Source organism: Somniosus microcephalus, chromosome 11, assembly GCF_052327205.1.
Source record: "Somniosus microcephalus isolate GS21.2 chromosome 11, FLI_Smic_1.0, whole genome shotgun sequence".
Taxonomy (NCBI): domain Eukaryota; kingdom Metazoa; phylum Chordata; class Chondrichthyes; order Squaliformes; family Somniosidae; genus Somniosus; species Somniosus microcephalus.
This window is the reverse complement of record NC_140997.1, coordinates 185,410,685-185,425,194: the sequence shown is the minus strand read 5'-3', so window position 1 is coordinate 185,425,194 and position 14,510 is coordinate 185,410,685. Positions and strand designations below refer to the sequence as shown.

The 14,510-nt window shown below is 43.9% G+C and overlaps 1 protein-coding gene across 1 annotated transcript in view; it reads right to left on the bottom strand.

The window, feature by feature from the left end:
- Positions 1-14,510, bottom strand: part of prickle2b (prickle homolog 2b) — a 273,503-nt gene that overhangs the window by 161,897 nt on the left and 97,096 nt on the right. The gene's annotated exons all lie outside the window — the stretch shown is intronic.

The following is a 14,510-nucleotide window of genomic DNA, read 5'->3' as shown; positions in this document are numbered from 1 at the left end:
ATGCAGGAAGGATGTTCCCGATGACAGGGGAGTCCAGAACCAGAGGTCACAGTCTAAGGATAAGGGGTAAGCCATTTAGGATGGAGATGAGGGGGAATTTCTTCACCCAGAGAGTGGTGAACCTGTGGAATTCTCTACGACAAAAGGCAGTTGAGGCCAATTCATTAAATATATTCAAGAAGAAGTTACATATATTTCTTAAGGCTAAAGGGATATGGGGAGAAAGCAGGGACAGGGTACTGAATTTGGATGATCAGCCATGATCTCATTAAATGGCAGAGCAGGCTCGAGGGGCCAAATGGCCTACTCCTGCTCCTATCTTCTATGTTTCTATGCCTTATACTCTTCCCCTATTGAAGAAGTCCCACTTGTGGGTGGGTATTGTACATAGATGAGGAAAAATGGTGTAATTAATAAACCTGTAAATCTTGTAAGGAATATTAACTAAAAGACACCAGATAAATCCTTAGCCTGTTAACTCAAAGAAACATCTGGGGATTTAACATCTATGTTTAAGAATTATTAAATGCCTACAATTTCACTGCTTGAACCATCTCATGTTAACAGTTACACAAACCAACCTTGTGTCACATGGTACGCTACTGAATGAATGCAGGAGATAATCTCTTCTTCCTGAGTCATCAGAGGAAGTCAGACAACAGAATTATAAACTGACATTTCTTTATTAACACATCAAGATAATTCAGTTATCACCTTAATTAAAGAATACGAAAGCCACATATGCAGATATCATTGACAGAATTAGTAACCTTATGGTGTGGATTCACAGGCAACTCTGAAGGTTCTTTGACATATCAAATTATTTTTACATTCAGTACATGTAGAGTCTCTCAATTTCTTAGCTGTTGCTGACAGGTTTAATGAGGCCTAAAGTAAACAGCATAGTTTGAAAAGAATGCATTGCAGTTCAGCTGCAGAAAATGGGTCATTCTTGGGATCATAACCTTTTTGCAAAAACACGCAATCAGTTTCAGTCACTCAGGCACACAACTTCCTGTAAACTGAAGGATCTACCTAAATCACTCACGCAGCTCCTGCTGCCTCATTCAGGCCTCTGAAAACACCAATTCCGGACAGAATGTTCTAGAATCTCCCAGGTAGCTTTGTGCTTCATGGAATGTTCTAGAATCTCCCAGAGGCCTGGCTGAATAATCTGGAATTTCCCCAAGTACCTCTGTGCTCAAGAACAGATTCCAAACCCTGTATAAGGCTGGTTAGCACTCCACCTAATAGATAAACTGTAAATAAATAACAGGATATTTTCTAGCCTTGAATATGTATTAGGCAAACAATCATTGTATTTAGCAAGCAGATCAGGAGAAAAATTTAATTAGTCTCATCAGACGCACGCATGATGCATTTCTGTTCAGATCTCGGTAATTCTGAGATAGCTGAGCTAATTGCAAGATCAGAAAAAATATTTTGTTTTATCTGTTTCTCCTCCATTGGTATTAACACCTTCTGCGATAATCTGTTTGCCACTTATGGAGTTCTTCCATTATTGCGGGTCGTTTGTGACCTGGTGGAATACCCCAGGCTTGCTGGAGCTACACTTGCTGCACTGTTTCTTGCAGAATTAAAATTTGAAGATTCCCAATATTCCTGCTTCAGTACCCGACTTGCTTTCGTACTGGCACCTGTAAGGTTACTTTTTTTTCCCCTTTTGGTTTTGTCAGCACAATACTTTGCTGACAGTATTACTTCATCTCACATTCTTGTATGGTTCTTTGTTTTTTTTTAAATTTCTTGTTGAAGTCAATGGAAATTAAAATTAGGAGGCTGCTGTGTAATGGGCAATTGAAGCGCCAGTTTTACACCATCAACCAAAGTCAAAATTATCCCGAAGAGCCCAAATGTAGTCTACAGATTAAGGTGGGGTTGATTGCACTAGGGCACACAGACATAATTAAATTCCCATTTTTAATTCATTCATTCTGCCTTTATTTTTGTATTTTCACAATAAACTGCCACGTCCACATTTATAATAGAAAGTGCTACGTAAACTTGAAATGCTGTAATTACAACATCCTGCCAGTGGAGTGAGAATTTAATTACAGCACGACAAGTTTACAAAAACAGTTTCCATTATAAATCTGGACATAAGAATTTAATTGAAAAAATTGACAGGACGTGTGCACAGATGTAAGATTTTTAACACATCATTAGTCAATCTTCTATGGCTTTTTACATGTTAAGTCAGAGAATATGGTCACTCTTATCAGTCTTCCTGTTGCTGTCTAACTCTTTCTCTTCCACTTCTCTCCCTTTAACTCTTTTTCAGTTTCTCTCTGTCCTCTTTTGCTTCTCTGTATTTTTCTTGGTTCTTTTTAGGTGGGAGGTGGTGGATGTTATTGGAAGGTGAGCTGGGGGCAGGAGCCACCAACGGCTGTAGGCTGCATTTCCGTTGGCCGTTAGAGAAAATGTGGCCTCAGTAGCCTCCTTCCCAACTTCTCCTCATCAATCACTCGAGCTTCCCTCCCATTGTCACCTATCCTTTCCCCTTCCTACCATACATTCTTTCCTATCCACCCTATTTCTTCATCTCTGAATGACTCGCTCAAGCCTATTATCCTCCCTTCTGCCTTGCTTCGCCATTACTCACCACACCCTTAATCCTCTATCCACTCATCCACGGTGCCCTAAGGCAGAAGCCAAGAAGCTAAAGGCTCCCTCACTCTCAAGCAGGTACCCTGCTTCCCTCCTCCTCCCACCCTACTTTGTTTATTTTCCTCAGCTTTATTTGCTTTCAAAATTCAACTTGTTTTTTCCAAAAAAAAATCAAATTAGAATGAGGAAATATACCAATGGTCTGCCTTTCTCTGTTTTTCCCTTTGTGTTCCTCCTGCTGTCTCATTTGAGATTACAATCTCGGTCTCACAGGTGTAAGACATTAACATTGACTTTTTCCAACTGTCAACAGAACGCGGGTGAAGTAATTAGTTGGTTTCAAAATTCAATTGGTGTTTTTCTTTGAAAATTGAAGTAACATTACATAAGGAAAGACACACTCTTTCTCTCCTCCTCTGTTGAGCAGAAACTTTAGAAGCTGAAGAAAAAAATATTCCTCAGTGTAGCTGACTGACAGGAAAATAGGTACACGGCATATGCTCAAACTGCATGATCCAAATTCAACTCACAGCATCAAAGCTCTGAGCAAAAATATCACCTTCAAGGCCAGGCTTTTGGAAGAAGTTGAAGCCTTTAAGTAAAAATTTTTACAAAGGCAATAAAAGACAAAAACGACAATTCAATAGATAAATTTAATAATGTTGTGAAATACATCATTATTTTCGACATCAGAAACTTCAGTTGCTGTGGGAAAAATAGCAGGTGAAATAATTTCCGAAATCATTGAGAGAATTGTGGGAACCCAGTGGTTAGATTGTGCAATCCAATGATTAGATTACACAACTCGATAGCCAGATTGACAGGAAACGGGTACTTTTCAGGTCAGAGGGTGGGAGAGAGGGAGCGAGAGAGGGGGAAAGGGGATGAGAAAGAAAGGGGAAGAGAAAGAGAAAAAGGACGAGAGAGAAAAAGGGAGAGAGAAAGGGAAAGGGAAAGAGACAAAGGAGGGCAAGTAGAAAGGGGGAGGGAAGAAAAGAAGTGGGAAAGGGGCAAGGGGGAATTTTGCCTCAACATGTATGGGGATGAGAGATGTAGGAGTGTGAATGTTCCTTCAATGGAGAGGGCTTGCCCGGAGGTTAATTTGGTTTCAGGAATGCCACAGGGGAGGAGCTTGCCGTGTGAAATTTGCCTCAGCTGAGGAATGAGTGGTCCATCGTGATTTGTGTATCTGCTGCCTAGGTTTGTTGCACTGATAATTGTGTCTCAGCGGGGGTGATGGGTTGTATTCAGCTTTTGCCTCAGCGGGGGCAGGTTGGCTCGACTTCGAATTTTTGCCGCAGCAGTTGGTGGTTTTGTTTTATTTGTATCTGGGTATTTCGATCAAGACTGCCTTTTTTCTCGCAATGCAATATCTAGGCGTCAGCCTTGGCTCAGTGGTAGCACTCTTGCCTCCAAGTCAGAAGTTCGTGGGTTCACGTCCCACTCAGAGACTTCACTTCAGTGCAGTTTGAGGCAGCGCTGCATAGAGTTATACAGCACAGAAAGAGGCCCTTCGGCCCATCGTGTCTGCACTGGCCATCAAGCCCTATCTATTCTAATCCCATTTTCCAGCACTTGGTCCATAGCCTTGTATGTTATGGCGTTTCAAGTGCTCATCTAAATGCTTCTTGAATGTTGTGAGGGTTCCTACCTCTACCACCCTTTCAGGCAGTGAGTTCCAGATTCCAACCACCCTCTGGGTGAAAAAGTTTTTCCTCAAATCCCCTCTAAACCTCCTGCCCCTTACCTTGAAACTATGCCCCCTGGTTATTGACCCCTCCAAGGGGAAAAGTTCCTTTCTATCTACCCTATCTATGCCCCTCATAATTTTGTACACCTCAATCAGGTCCCCCCTCAGCCTTCTCTGCTCTAAGGAAAACAACCCCAGCCTGTCCAGTCTCTCTTCATAGCTGAAGCGCTCCAGCCCAGGTAACATCCTGGTTAATCTCCTCTGCACCCTCTCCAATGCAATCACATCCTTCCGATAGTGTGGCGACCAGAACTGCACACAGTATTCCAGCTGTGGCCTAACTAGCGTTTTGTACAGCTCCATCATAACCTCCCTGCTCTTATATTCTATGCCTTGGCTAATGAAGGCAAGAATCCCATATATGCCTTTTTAACCACCTTATCTGCCTATCCTGGTGCCTTCAGGGATCTATGTACATGCACACCAATGTCCCTCTGATCCTCTGTCCTTCCTAGGGTCCTACCATTCATTGTGTATCCCCTTGCCTTGTTAGTCCTCCCAAAATGCATCACCTCACACTTTTCAGGGTTAAATTCCATGTGCCACAGTTCTGCCCATCTGACCAACCCGTCTATATCGTCCTGTAGCCTGAGGCTTCCCTCCTCCACTCCACCAATTTTCGTGTCATCTGCGAACTTACTGATCATACCTCCTACATAGAAACATAGAAGATAGGAGCAGGAGTAGGCCATTCGGCCCCTCGAGCCTGCTCCACCATTCAATGAGATCATGGCTGATCATCCAAATTCACTACCCTGTCCCTGCCTTCTCCCCATATCCCTTGATCCCTTTAGCCGTAAGAAATATATCCAACTCCTTCTTGAATATATTTAATGAACTGGCCTCCACCGCCCTCTGTGGCAGAGAATTCCACAGGTTCACCACTCTCTGGGTGAAGAAATTCCTCCTCATCTCAGTCCTAAATGGCTTACCCCTTATCCTTAGATTATGACCCCTAGTTCTGGACTCCCCAGCCATCGGGAACATCCTTCCTGCATCTAGTCTGTCCAGGCCTGACAGAATTTTATAAGTTTCGATGAGACCCCCTCTCAATCTTCTAAACTCCAGTGAGTATAAGCCCAATCGACACAATCTCTCCTCATAAGTCATTCCTGCCATCCCAGGTATCAGCCTGGTGGATCTTCGCTGCACTCCTTCCATGGCAAGAACATCCTTCCTCAGATAAGGCGACCAAAACTGCACACAATACTCAAGATGTGGTCTCACCAAGGCCCTGTACAACTGCAGCAAGACACCCTTGTTCTTGTACTCGAACCCTCTTCCTACGAAGGCCAACATACCATTTGCCTTCTTAACCGCCTGCTGCACCTGCATGCTTACCTTCAGCGACTGGTGCACAAGAACACCCAGGTCTCTTTGCACTTCCCCTTCTCCCAATCTATTGCCATTCAAATAATAATCTGCCTTCCTGTTTTTGCCACCAAAGTGGATAACCTCACATTTATCCACATTATAGTGCATTTGCCATGTTTCTGCCCAATCACCCAACCTGTCCAAATCGTACTGGAGTTTCACGACATCCTCCTCACAGCACACCCTCCCACCCAGCTTTGTGTCGTCTGCAAATCTGGAGATATTACATCCAATTCCCTCGTCCAGATTATTAATATATATCTTATAGCTAAATCATGAATGTACACTACAAACAGCAAAGCTCCCAGCACCAATCCCTGCGATACACCACTGGACACAGGCTTCCAGTCACAAAAACAACCTTCCACCATCACCCTCTGCCTCCTGCCACTAAGCCAATTTTGGATCCAATATGCCAAATTGCCCTGGATCCCATGGGCTCTTACCTTCTTGACCAGTCTCCCGCAATGAAGTCCATGTAGACTACATCAACTGCACTACCCTCATCCACGCACCTAGTCACCTCCTCGAAAAATTCAATCAAATTGGTTAGACATGATCTCCCACTGACAAAGCCATGCTGACTATCCTTGATTAATCCTTGCCTCTCCAAGTGGAGTCTAATTTTGTCCCTCAGAATTTTTCCAATAATTTCCCTACCACTGATGTTAGGCTCACTGGCTTGTAATTCCCTGGTTTATCCCTTGATGGGCCTTCAATAACCACAAAACTAGAAGTTATAGACTTAAACAAGTTGGCTTTTAATCACTAAGATCAGAGCTAACATCTCAACACGCCGACTGGTTCACAGGAATGAGTCATACAGATCCTGGGATCTTTATGTAAGAGAAGTCAGGGGCGGAGCCAAGAGCCAAGACCTGGAACCTCCCAGGTTAGTCGGGAAAGAGGAAGTGAAACTATACACAGTGGGGGAGGGTAATATACATGAGTGCAAAACGAATACAGGATCAAGACAAACATATTTCATTACATCCCTACTACCCTTCTTGAATAATGGTACTACGTTAGCTGTCCTCCAGTCCTCTGGCACCTCCCCTGTGGCCAGAGAGGTGCGGAAAATTTGTGTCTGAGCCCCTGCAATCTCCTCCCTTGCCTCTCACTGCAGCCTGGGATACATCTCATCTGGGCCTGGGGATTTATCCACTTTTAAGCTCGCTAAAACCGCTAGTGCCTCCTCCCTCTCAATACTAATTTGTTCAAGTATATCACAATCCCCCTGCCTGATTTCTATGCCTACATCATCCTTCTCCATAGTGAACACAGATGCAAAATATTCATTTAAAACCTCACCCACATCTTCCGGCTCTACACACAGATTGCCACTTTGGTCCCTAATGGGCCCTACTCTTTCTCTGGTCGTCCGCTATACACTCAAAAGTTAGAGCGTACCTACACACATGTTATATCAAAAGAAAGCTGATGATCAGGGGAGTGTCATAGGCGTATTTACTTTTTGGTCAGACAAAAATTGTTCAGACAGTATACCATAAAACGTTCAAAAATCCGCTCATTAGCGGTTGACCAAACCTACCGCTCATTAGCGTTGAGTGACATGATGGTTGACCAATCCTACAGTTCAGTGACCCGATGGTTGACCAATCGGTGCGTCACGGGCGGGACCTAATCCTGCAGCCTCCCAAAACGCCACCGCCATTTTTTCCCCTGCTTTTCCTCAACAGCGAGCGGGGCAGCTGCGTCGGCCCGCCGGAGCGGGAGGTGAGTTGGGGTCACTCGGGCCAGGCCTCACAACTGCTCGGCCCGAGACACAGAGCGGGGGAGCGGCAGCGGCCGTCAACCGCGCGGCCCTCTAAACTGCCCTGGCAACACCGGGCCCCCCCAGCTAGTATACTTATAAAACACCTTGGGATTTTCCTTTATTTTGCCTGCTAGTGTTTTTTCATGCCCCCTCTTCGCTCTCCTAATTTCTTTTAAGTACCCCCTGCACTTTCTATACTCCTCTAGGACTTCCACTGTTTTTAGTCCTTTGTATCTGCCAAAAGCCTCCCTTTTTTCCCCCTAATCCATTCTTGTATATCCCTTGACATCCAGGGTTCCCTGGGTTTGTTGGTCCCACCCTTGACCTTTACGGGAACATGTCGGCGTTGTACTCTCTCCATTTCCTTTCTGAAAGACTCCCACTGCTCTTTTGTGGATTTTCCTACAAGTAGCTTATCCCAATCCACTTTGGCCAGATTCTGCCTCATCATATTAAAATCAGCCTTCCCCCAATTTAGAACCTTTATTTCTGGTCCATCTTTGTCCTTTTCCATGGCTACCTTAAATTTCACCAAATTATGGTCACAAGTCACCAAAATGCTCTCCTACTGACACTTCTACCACTTGTCCGGCTACATTCCCTACAATTGGGTCCAGTGCCGCCCCCTCTCTTGTAGAACTTTCTACATGCTGGCTCAAAAAGCTCTCCTGGATGCACTTTAAGAATTACACACCCTCTAAGCCTTTCACACTCTGACTATCCCAGTTAATATTGGGGAAGTTGAAATCCCCTACTATTATTACCCTATTATTTCTACACTTCTCTGAGATTTGCCTACATATCTGTTCCTCCATCTCCCCAACTGTTTGGGGGCCTATAGTACACTCCCAGCAAAGTGCTTGCCCCCTTTTTGTTTTTAAGTTCTACCCATATGGCCTCATTAGAGGAACTTCCCAAGATATCATCCCTCCTTCAGCAGTAATTGACTCCTTGATTAATTTTGCGACACCCCCTCCTCTTTTACACCCCCCTCTGTCTCGCCTGAAGATTCTATACCCCGGAATATTGAGCTGCCAGTCCTGCCCCTCCCTCAACCATGTTTCTGTGATAGCAACAATATCATACTCCCATGTGTTCATCAACACCTTCAATTCATCTGCCTTACTCACAAGACTCCTTGCATTAAAATAAATGCCATCCAGCCTTGCCATACTCCCTTGTGCCGTTACATATTTGCTCTGCCTTCCAGGCCGACTTGTTTTTTCCTCTATATTTGGCTGTGCATCACCCCCTACTATAGCTCCACTCCATATCCCACCCCCCTGCCAAGATAGTTTAAACCACCCCCCCCCCCCACCGACAGCACTAGCAAACCTCCCCGCAAGGATGTTGGTCTCCAAGTTTGCAGACGACACAAAGCTGGGTGGGCGTGTGTGCTGTGAGGAGGTTGCAGAGAAACTCCAGTATGATATTGGACAGGTTGGGTGATTATACTGCATTTGCCATGCATCTGCCCAATGTGGGTAAATGCGAGGTTATCCACTTCGGTGGCAAAAACAGAAAGACAGATTATCTGAACGGCAATAGATTGGGAAAAGGGGAAGTGCAATGAGACCTGGGTGTCCTTGTGCACCAGTCGATGAAGGCAAGCATGCAAGTGCAGCAGACGGTTAAGGCGGCAAATGGTATGTTGGCTTTCATAGCGAGATGATTCGAGTACAGGAGCAAGGATGTCTTGCTGCCGTTGTACAGAGCCTTGGTGAGACCACACCTCGAGTATTGTGTGCAGTTTTGGTCACCTTATCTGAGGAAGGATGTTCTTGCCATGGAGAGAGTGCAGCGAAGATTCACCAGACTGATACCTGGGATGGCAGGAATGACGTGAGGAGAGATTGGGTCAATTAGGCTTATATTCGCTACAGTTTAGAAGAATGAGAGGGGATCTCATTGAAACTTATAAAATTCTAACAGGACTAGACAGACTAGATGCAGGAAGGATGTTCCCGATGGCGGGGGAGTCCAGAACCAGGGGTCATAGTCCAAGGATAAGGGGTAAGCCATTTAGGACTGAAATAAGGAGGAATTTCTTCACCCAGAGAGTGGTGAACCTGTGGAATTCTCTACCACACAAGGCAGTTGAGGCCAATTCATTAAATATATTCAAGGAGTTAGATATATTTCTTAAGGCTAAAGGGATCAAGGGATATGGGGAGAAAGCAGGGACAGGGTACTGAATTTGGATGATCAGCCATGATCTCATTAAATGGTGGAACAGGCTCGAGGGGCCGAATGGCCTACTCCTGCTCCTATCTTCTATGTTTCTATGTCCCGTTCCGGTTCAGGTGCAACCCGTCCGACTTGTACAGGTCCCAACTTCCCCAGGAAACTAAAGCCCTCCCTCCTGCACCAACTCTTTAGCCACGCATTCATCTGCGCTACCCTCCTATTGCTATACTCACTAGCACGTGGCACCGGGAGTAATCCCGAGATTACAACCTTTGAGGTCCTGCTTTTTAACCTGCTACCTAGTTCCCTAAATCCTGTTACAGGACCTCATCCCTCTTTCTACCCATATCGTTGGTACCAATGTGAACCACGACCTCTGCACTATCAGAGGTGCTGTATTTCCGATGAGACATTAAACGGAGGCTCTGTATGCCCTCTCAGGTGGACATAAAAGATACCATGGCACTATTCGAAGAACCACCAACATCACTAAAACAGATTATCTGGCCATTGTATCATTGCTGTTTGTGGGACCTTGCGGTGTTTCCTTACATTGCAACAGTGATAACACTCCAAAAGTATAATTGGCTGAAAAGCACTTTGGGACTTCCAGAGGTCATGACAGGTACTATATAAATGCAGGTTCTCTCTTGCTAAGTGTATATCTCTTGTGCTTAGTGTGCATCCATCAAACTTCAAAGTGTCACTCTTGAAAGTGTATGTCACACTTACACCTGACTCCAATATAATTTTCATAAAACACCAACAAATCACAAGTGGAACAGGTATGGAGTGTAGCAATCAATAAGTAGTCATTGGGAACAAAGACTACCAACCAAAGAGGAATGAACATTACTAATCAAGAATTGTCAGTCGGCAAATAGTTACCCATACAACAAAGTTATTCAACATTTTTGAAAATTATATCTGCTGCCATTTTGTTTTGCCACTAACCAAAGTACAAAAATAAGGTTTCTCACGTAAAATAAAGACACAAACTTACCTACAGAGTTGCCTTTAGTGCATCTGAAATGTCTCCATGAATTTTGCCATTTGAAAAGCAGCACCAATTGACAGCAAGATTTAGCCATTCACGAACTTCAATTTCCTGTTAGTAAGCCCAATCCAATACTGCATTAAACTGAGGGAAAAGCGAGAGTCTCATCTGCATTCTAGGAGCAGAAATTTCTCAGATGCCTGGGGTTTGAATGTTTCTGAATTCCCAACTCAGTGAAAATTATACATAAAAATAGCACTCTGGGCATTTCGTTATAAAACAAAATTTGACACCGAGGCACATAAGGAGATATTAGGGCAGATGTGCAATTGCTTGGCCAAAAAGGTAGGTTTTAAGGAGCATCTTAAAAGGAGGAAAGCGGTGTAGAGAGGTAGATTGGTTTAGGGAGGAAATTCCAGAGCTTAGGGCCTCGGCAGTTGAAGGCACAGCCACCAATGGCGGAGTGATTAAAATCGGGGATGGCTGAAGGAGGTTACAGAGATAGGGAGGGGCGAGGCCATGGAGGGATTTGAAAACAAGGATGAGAATTTTAAAATCAAGGCGTGGCTTAACCGGGATCCAATGTAGGTCAGCGAGCACAGGGGTGATGGTTGAACGGGACTTGGTGCAAGTTAGGACGTGGGCAGCAGAGTTGTGACTTCAAGTTTATGGAGGGTTGAAAATGGGAGGCTGGACAGGAGTGTGTTGGAATAGTCAAGTCTAGAGGTAACAAAGGTATGGATGAGGGTTTCAGCAGCGGATGAGCTGAGCCAGGGGCAGAGTCAGGCAATGTTATGGAGGTGGAAATAGGCGATCTTAGTGATGGCGTGGATACCGATCCCTGCGGTACCCCACTAGTCACTGCCTGCCACTCGGAAAAAGACCCATTTATTCCAACTCTTTGCTTTCTGTCTGCCAACCAGTTCTCTATCCAAGTCAATACCTTGCCCCCAATCCCATGTGCCTTAACTTTACACACTAATCTCTTATATAATCTCCAATATAACGTGGATAAATGCGAGGTTATCCACTTTGGTGGCAAAAACAGGAAGGCAGATTATTATCTGAATGGCAACAGATTGGGAGAAGGGGAAGTGCAACGAGACCTGGGTGTCCTTGTGCACCAGTCGCTGAAGGTAAGCATGCAGGTGCAGCAGGCGGTTAAGAAGGCAAATGGTATGTTGGCCTTCGTAGCGAGAGGGTTTGAGTACAGGAACTAGGATGTCTTGCTGCAGTTGTACAGGGCCTTGGTGAGACCACATCTTGAGTATTGTGTGCAGTTTTGGTCGCCTTATCTGAGGAAGGATGTTCTTGCCATGGAAGGAGTTCAGCGAAGATTCACCAGGCTGATACCTGGGATGGCAGGAATGACGTATGAGGAGAGATTGGGTCGATTTGGCTTACTCGCTGAAGTTAAGAGTGAGAGGGGATCTCATTGAAAATTATAACATTCTAACAGGATTAGACAGACTAGATGCAGGAAGGATGTTCCTGATGGTCGGGGAGTCCAGAACCAGGGATCACAGTCTAAGGATAAGGGGTAAGCCATTTAGGACAGAAATGAGGAGGAATTTCTTCACCCAGAGAGTGGTGAACCTGTGGAATTCTCTACCACAGAAGGCAGTAGAGGCCAATTCATTTAAATATATTCAAGAAGGAGTTGGATATATTTCTTAAGGCTAAAGGAATCAAGGGGTATGGGGAGAAAGCAGGGACAGGGTACTGAATTTGGATGATCAGTCATGATCGCATTGAATGGCGGAGCAGGCTCGAGGGGCCGAATGGCCTACTCCTGCTCCTATCTTCTATGTTTCTATGTGGTCGCAAGCTCATCTCAGGGTCCAATACGACACCAAGGTTGCGAACAGTCTGGTTCAGCCTCAGACAGTTGCCAGGGAGGGGGATGGAGTCGGTGGCAAGGGAATGGAGTTTGTGGCGGGGACCAAAGACAATGGCTTCGGTTTTCCCAATATTTAGTTGGGAGGAAATTTCTGCTTCTAAAATGCAGATAAGACTCTCTCTTTTCCCTCAGTTTAATGCAGTATTGGATTGGGCTTACTAATAGGAAATTGAAGTTCATCATGAATGGCTAAATCTTGCTGTCAATCGGTGCTGGTTTTCTAATTGGTGAACAAAATTCTCCCACAAAAATTTCTCATTGGAAATTAGATCTGGGGGAATTTTTTTCCCCCAAAAAGAACAGCTGCAATTATTGTTACCAGCAGTGAACAGATAAGCTCCTAGTTGTTTTAATTTTAATGCTCTACTTCACTCCCCACCCCATTCCCTTCCCCCGCTGTGCAACTCAACCCAGCAGGGAATTAAACTGTGTTAAACACCTCAATGTTGCTTCAGACTATCAGTGAGTAATGCCGCAGGAGATCAGCTAATAAAATAAAATCACTGCTGAATTGTTTATTTGTATTAAACCCTCTGCTTAACAGCTGTTACTAACTATTCATCCAACTTAACTATAATTAGTTACTATGACAGACTACTAATTCTGAATCAACTTACCATAAACTGTATAATACAACAAATTTACAGCTGGAGCTACTTTACAAGCAAATAATGTGCTACTTCACTCTGCAAAAATGTTTAGTGTAACAGTATTAGTTGCCAAGGATTATCTCTTTGCTTTACAGGCACTGTGCTTTTTAAAAGGCATTAGAAATATTAAAGCAAGAGAAGGCTTGTATAAAAAGTTAAAGATACAAGACAGAACAAAATAATATGGAATTATGCAGTAAATCCAAGGCATGTCTCCCTTGTAAAGTGCCTTCCATTTTTTGGAAATTATGTACTGGTCTTTCAATCCCGATCGTTACTCTCATATGAGGTTCTCCATTGTTTCATATGAAACCTTAATAGAAAAAAGCACTACAGTTCAATTATTAGGACAAGATTTATACATCTTTAAAATGTGAAATCAGCTCCTGGAACACAGTGTTGCACCATTCTGGGGGTTGTAGAAATAAATATTTGGTTTTTGCTTATATCAAGCACTCTATTCAATTTTAATCACAGAAGTTTCTAAAATTTTCATAGAAAAAAAAAAGTTCAACCATTTTGTAGTGCAAATCAAAAAATTACCACCCACAATATTAAACAGTTTCTTTTGAGATCCTCTAATGGCTCAGCGAGTGGCTGAACCATTAAAGTTAGGAAATTCCCAAATTCAATCTGGAATCAGTGCAGAGTTAGCTGATCTCAGCTAGGACTGTGGGAAGGCTGTGACAACTGGTTGAGGGAAGGGAAAATTAGCCATAAACGTCAGCTTCGCTCAGTTGGTAGCACTCTTGCCTCCAAGCCAGAAGGTTGTGGGTTCAAGCTTTGTGATAGACATAATTTAGGCTGACACTTCAATTCAATACTGAGAGAGTCCTGCATATTTGGATATGCTGATTTTTGGATATGTTAAACTGAGGGCACTTTTGCTTGTTCAGGTGGATGTTAAAGATCCCATTGTACTATTCAAAGAGGAGCTAGTAGTTGTTCCAAGTTTGTCCTGGGCAATATTCCTTCCTCAACCAACAGCAACAAAAACACTGGTCATTCATTCATTTGCTATTTGTGGGATCTTGCTGTGCACAATTTGGCTATTCAACGACTACCCTTCAAAAGTAACCCATTGGTTGTAAATTGGTTTGGGATGTCATGAGGATGTGATAAGGCTGCATATAAATTCAAGTTCCATCTTCTTTCTTTCAGAGTTACCACTATAAAGCAGGCCCTACTAGAAATCCATATGTGCAGATCTTCTAAAAGACAGGATTTGGCTGAACTGTGATACCTCC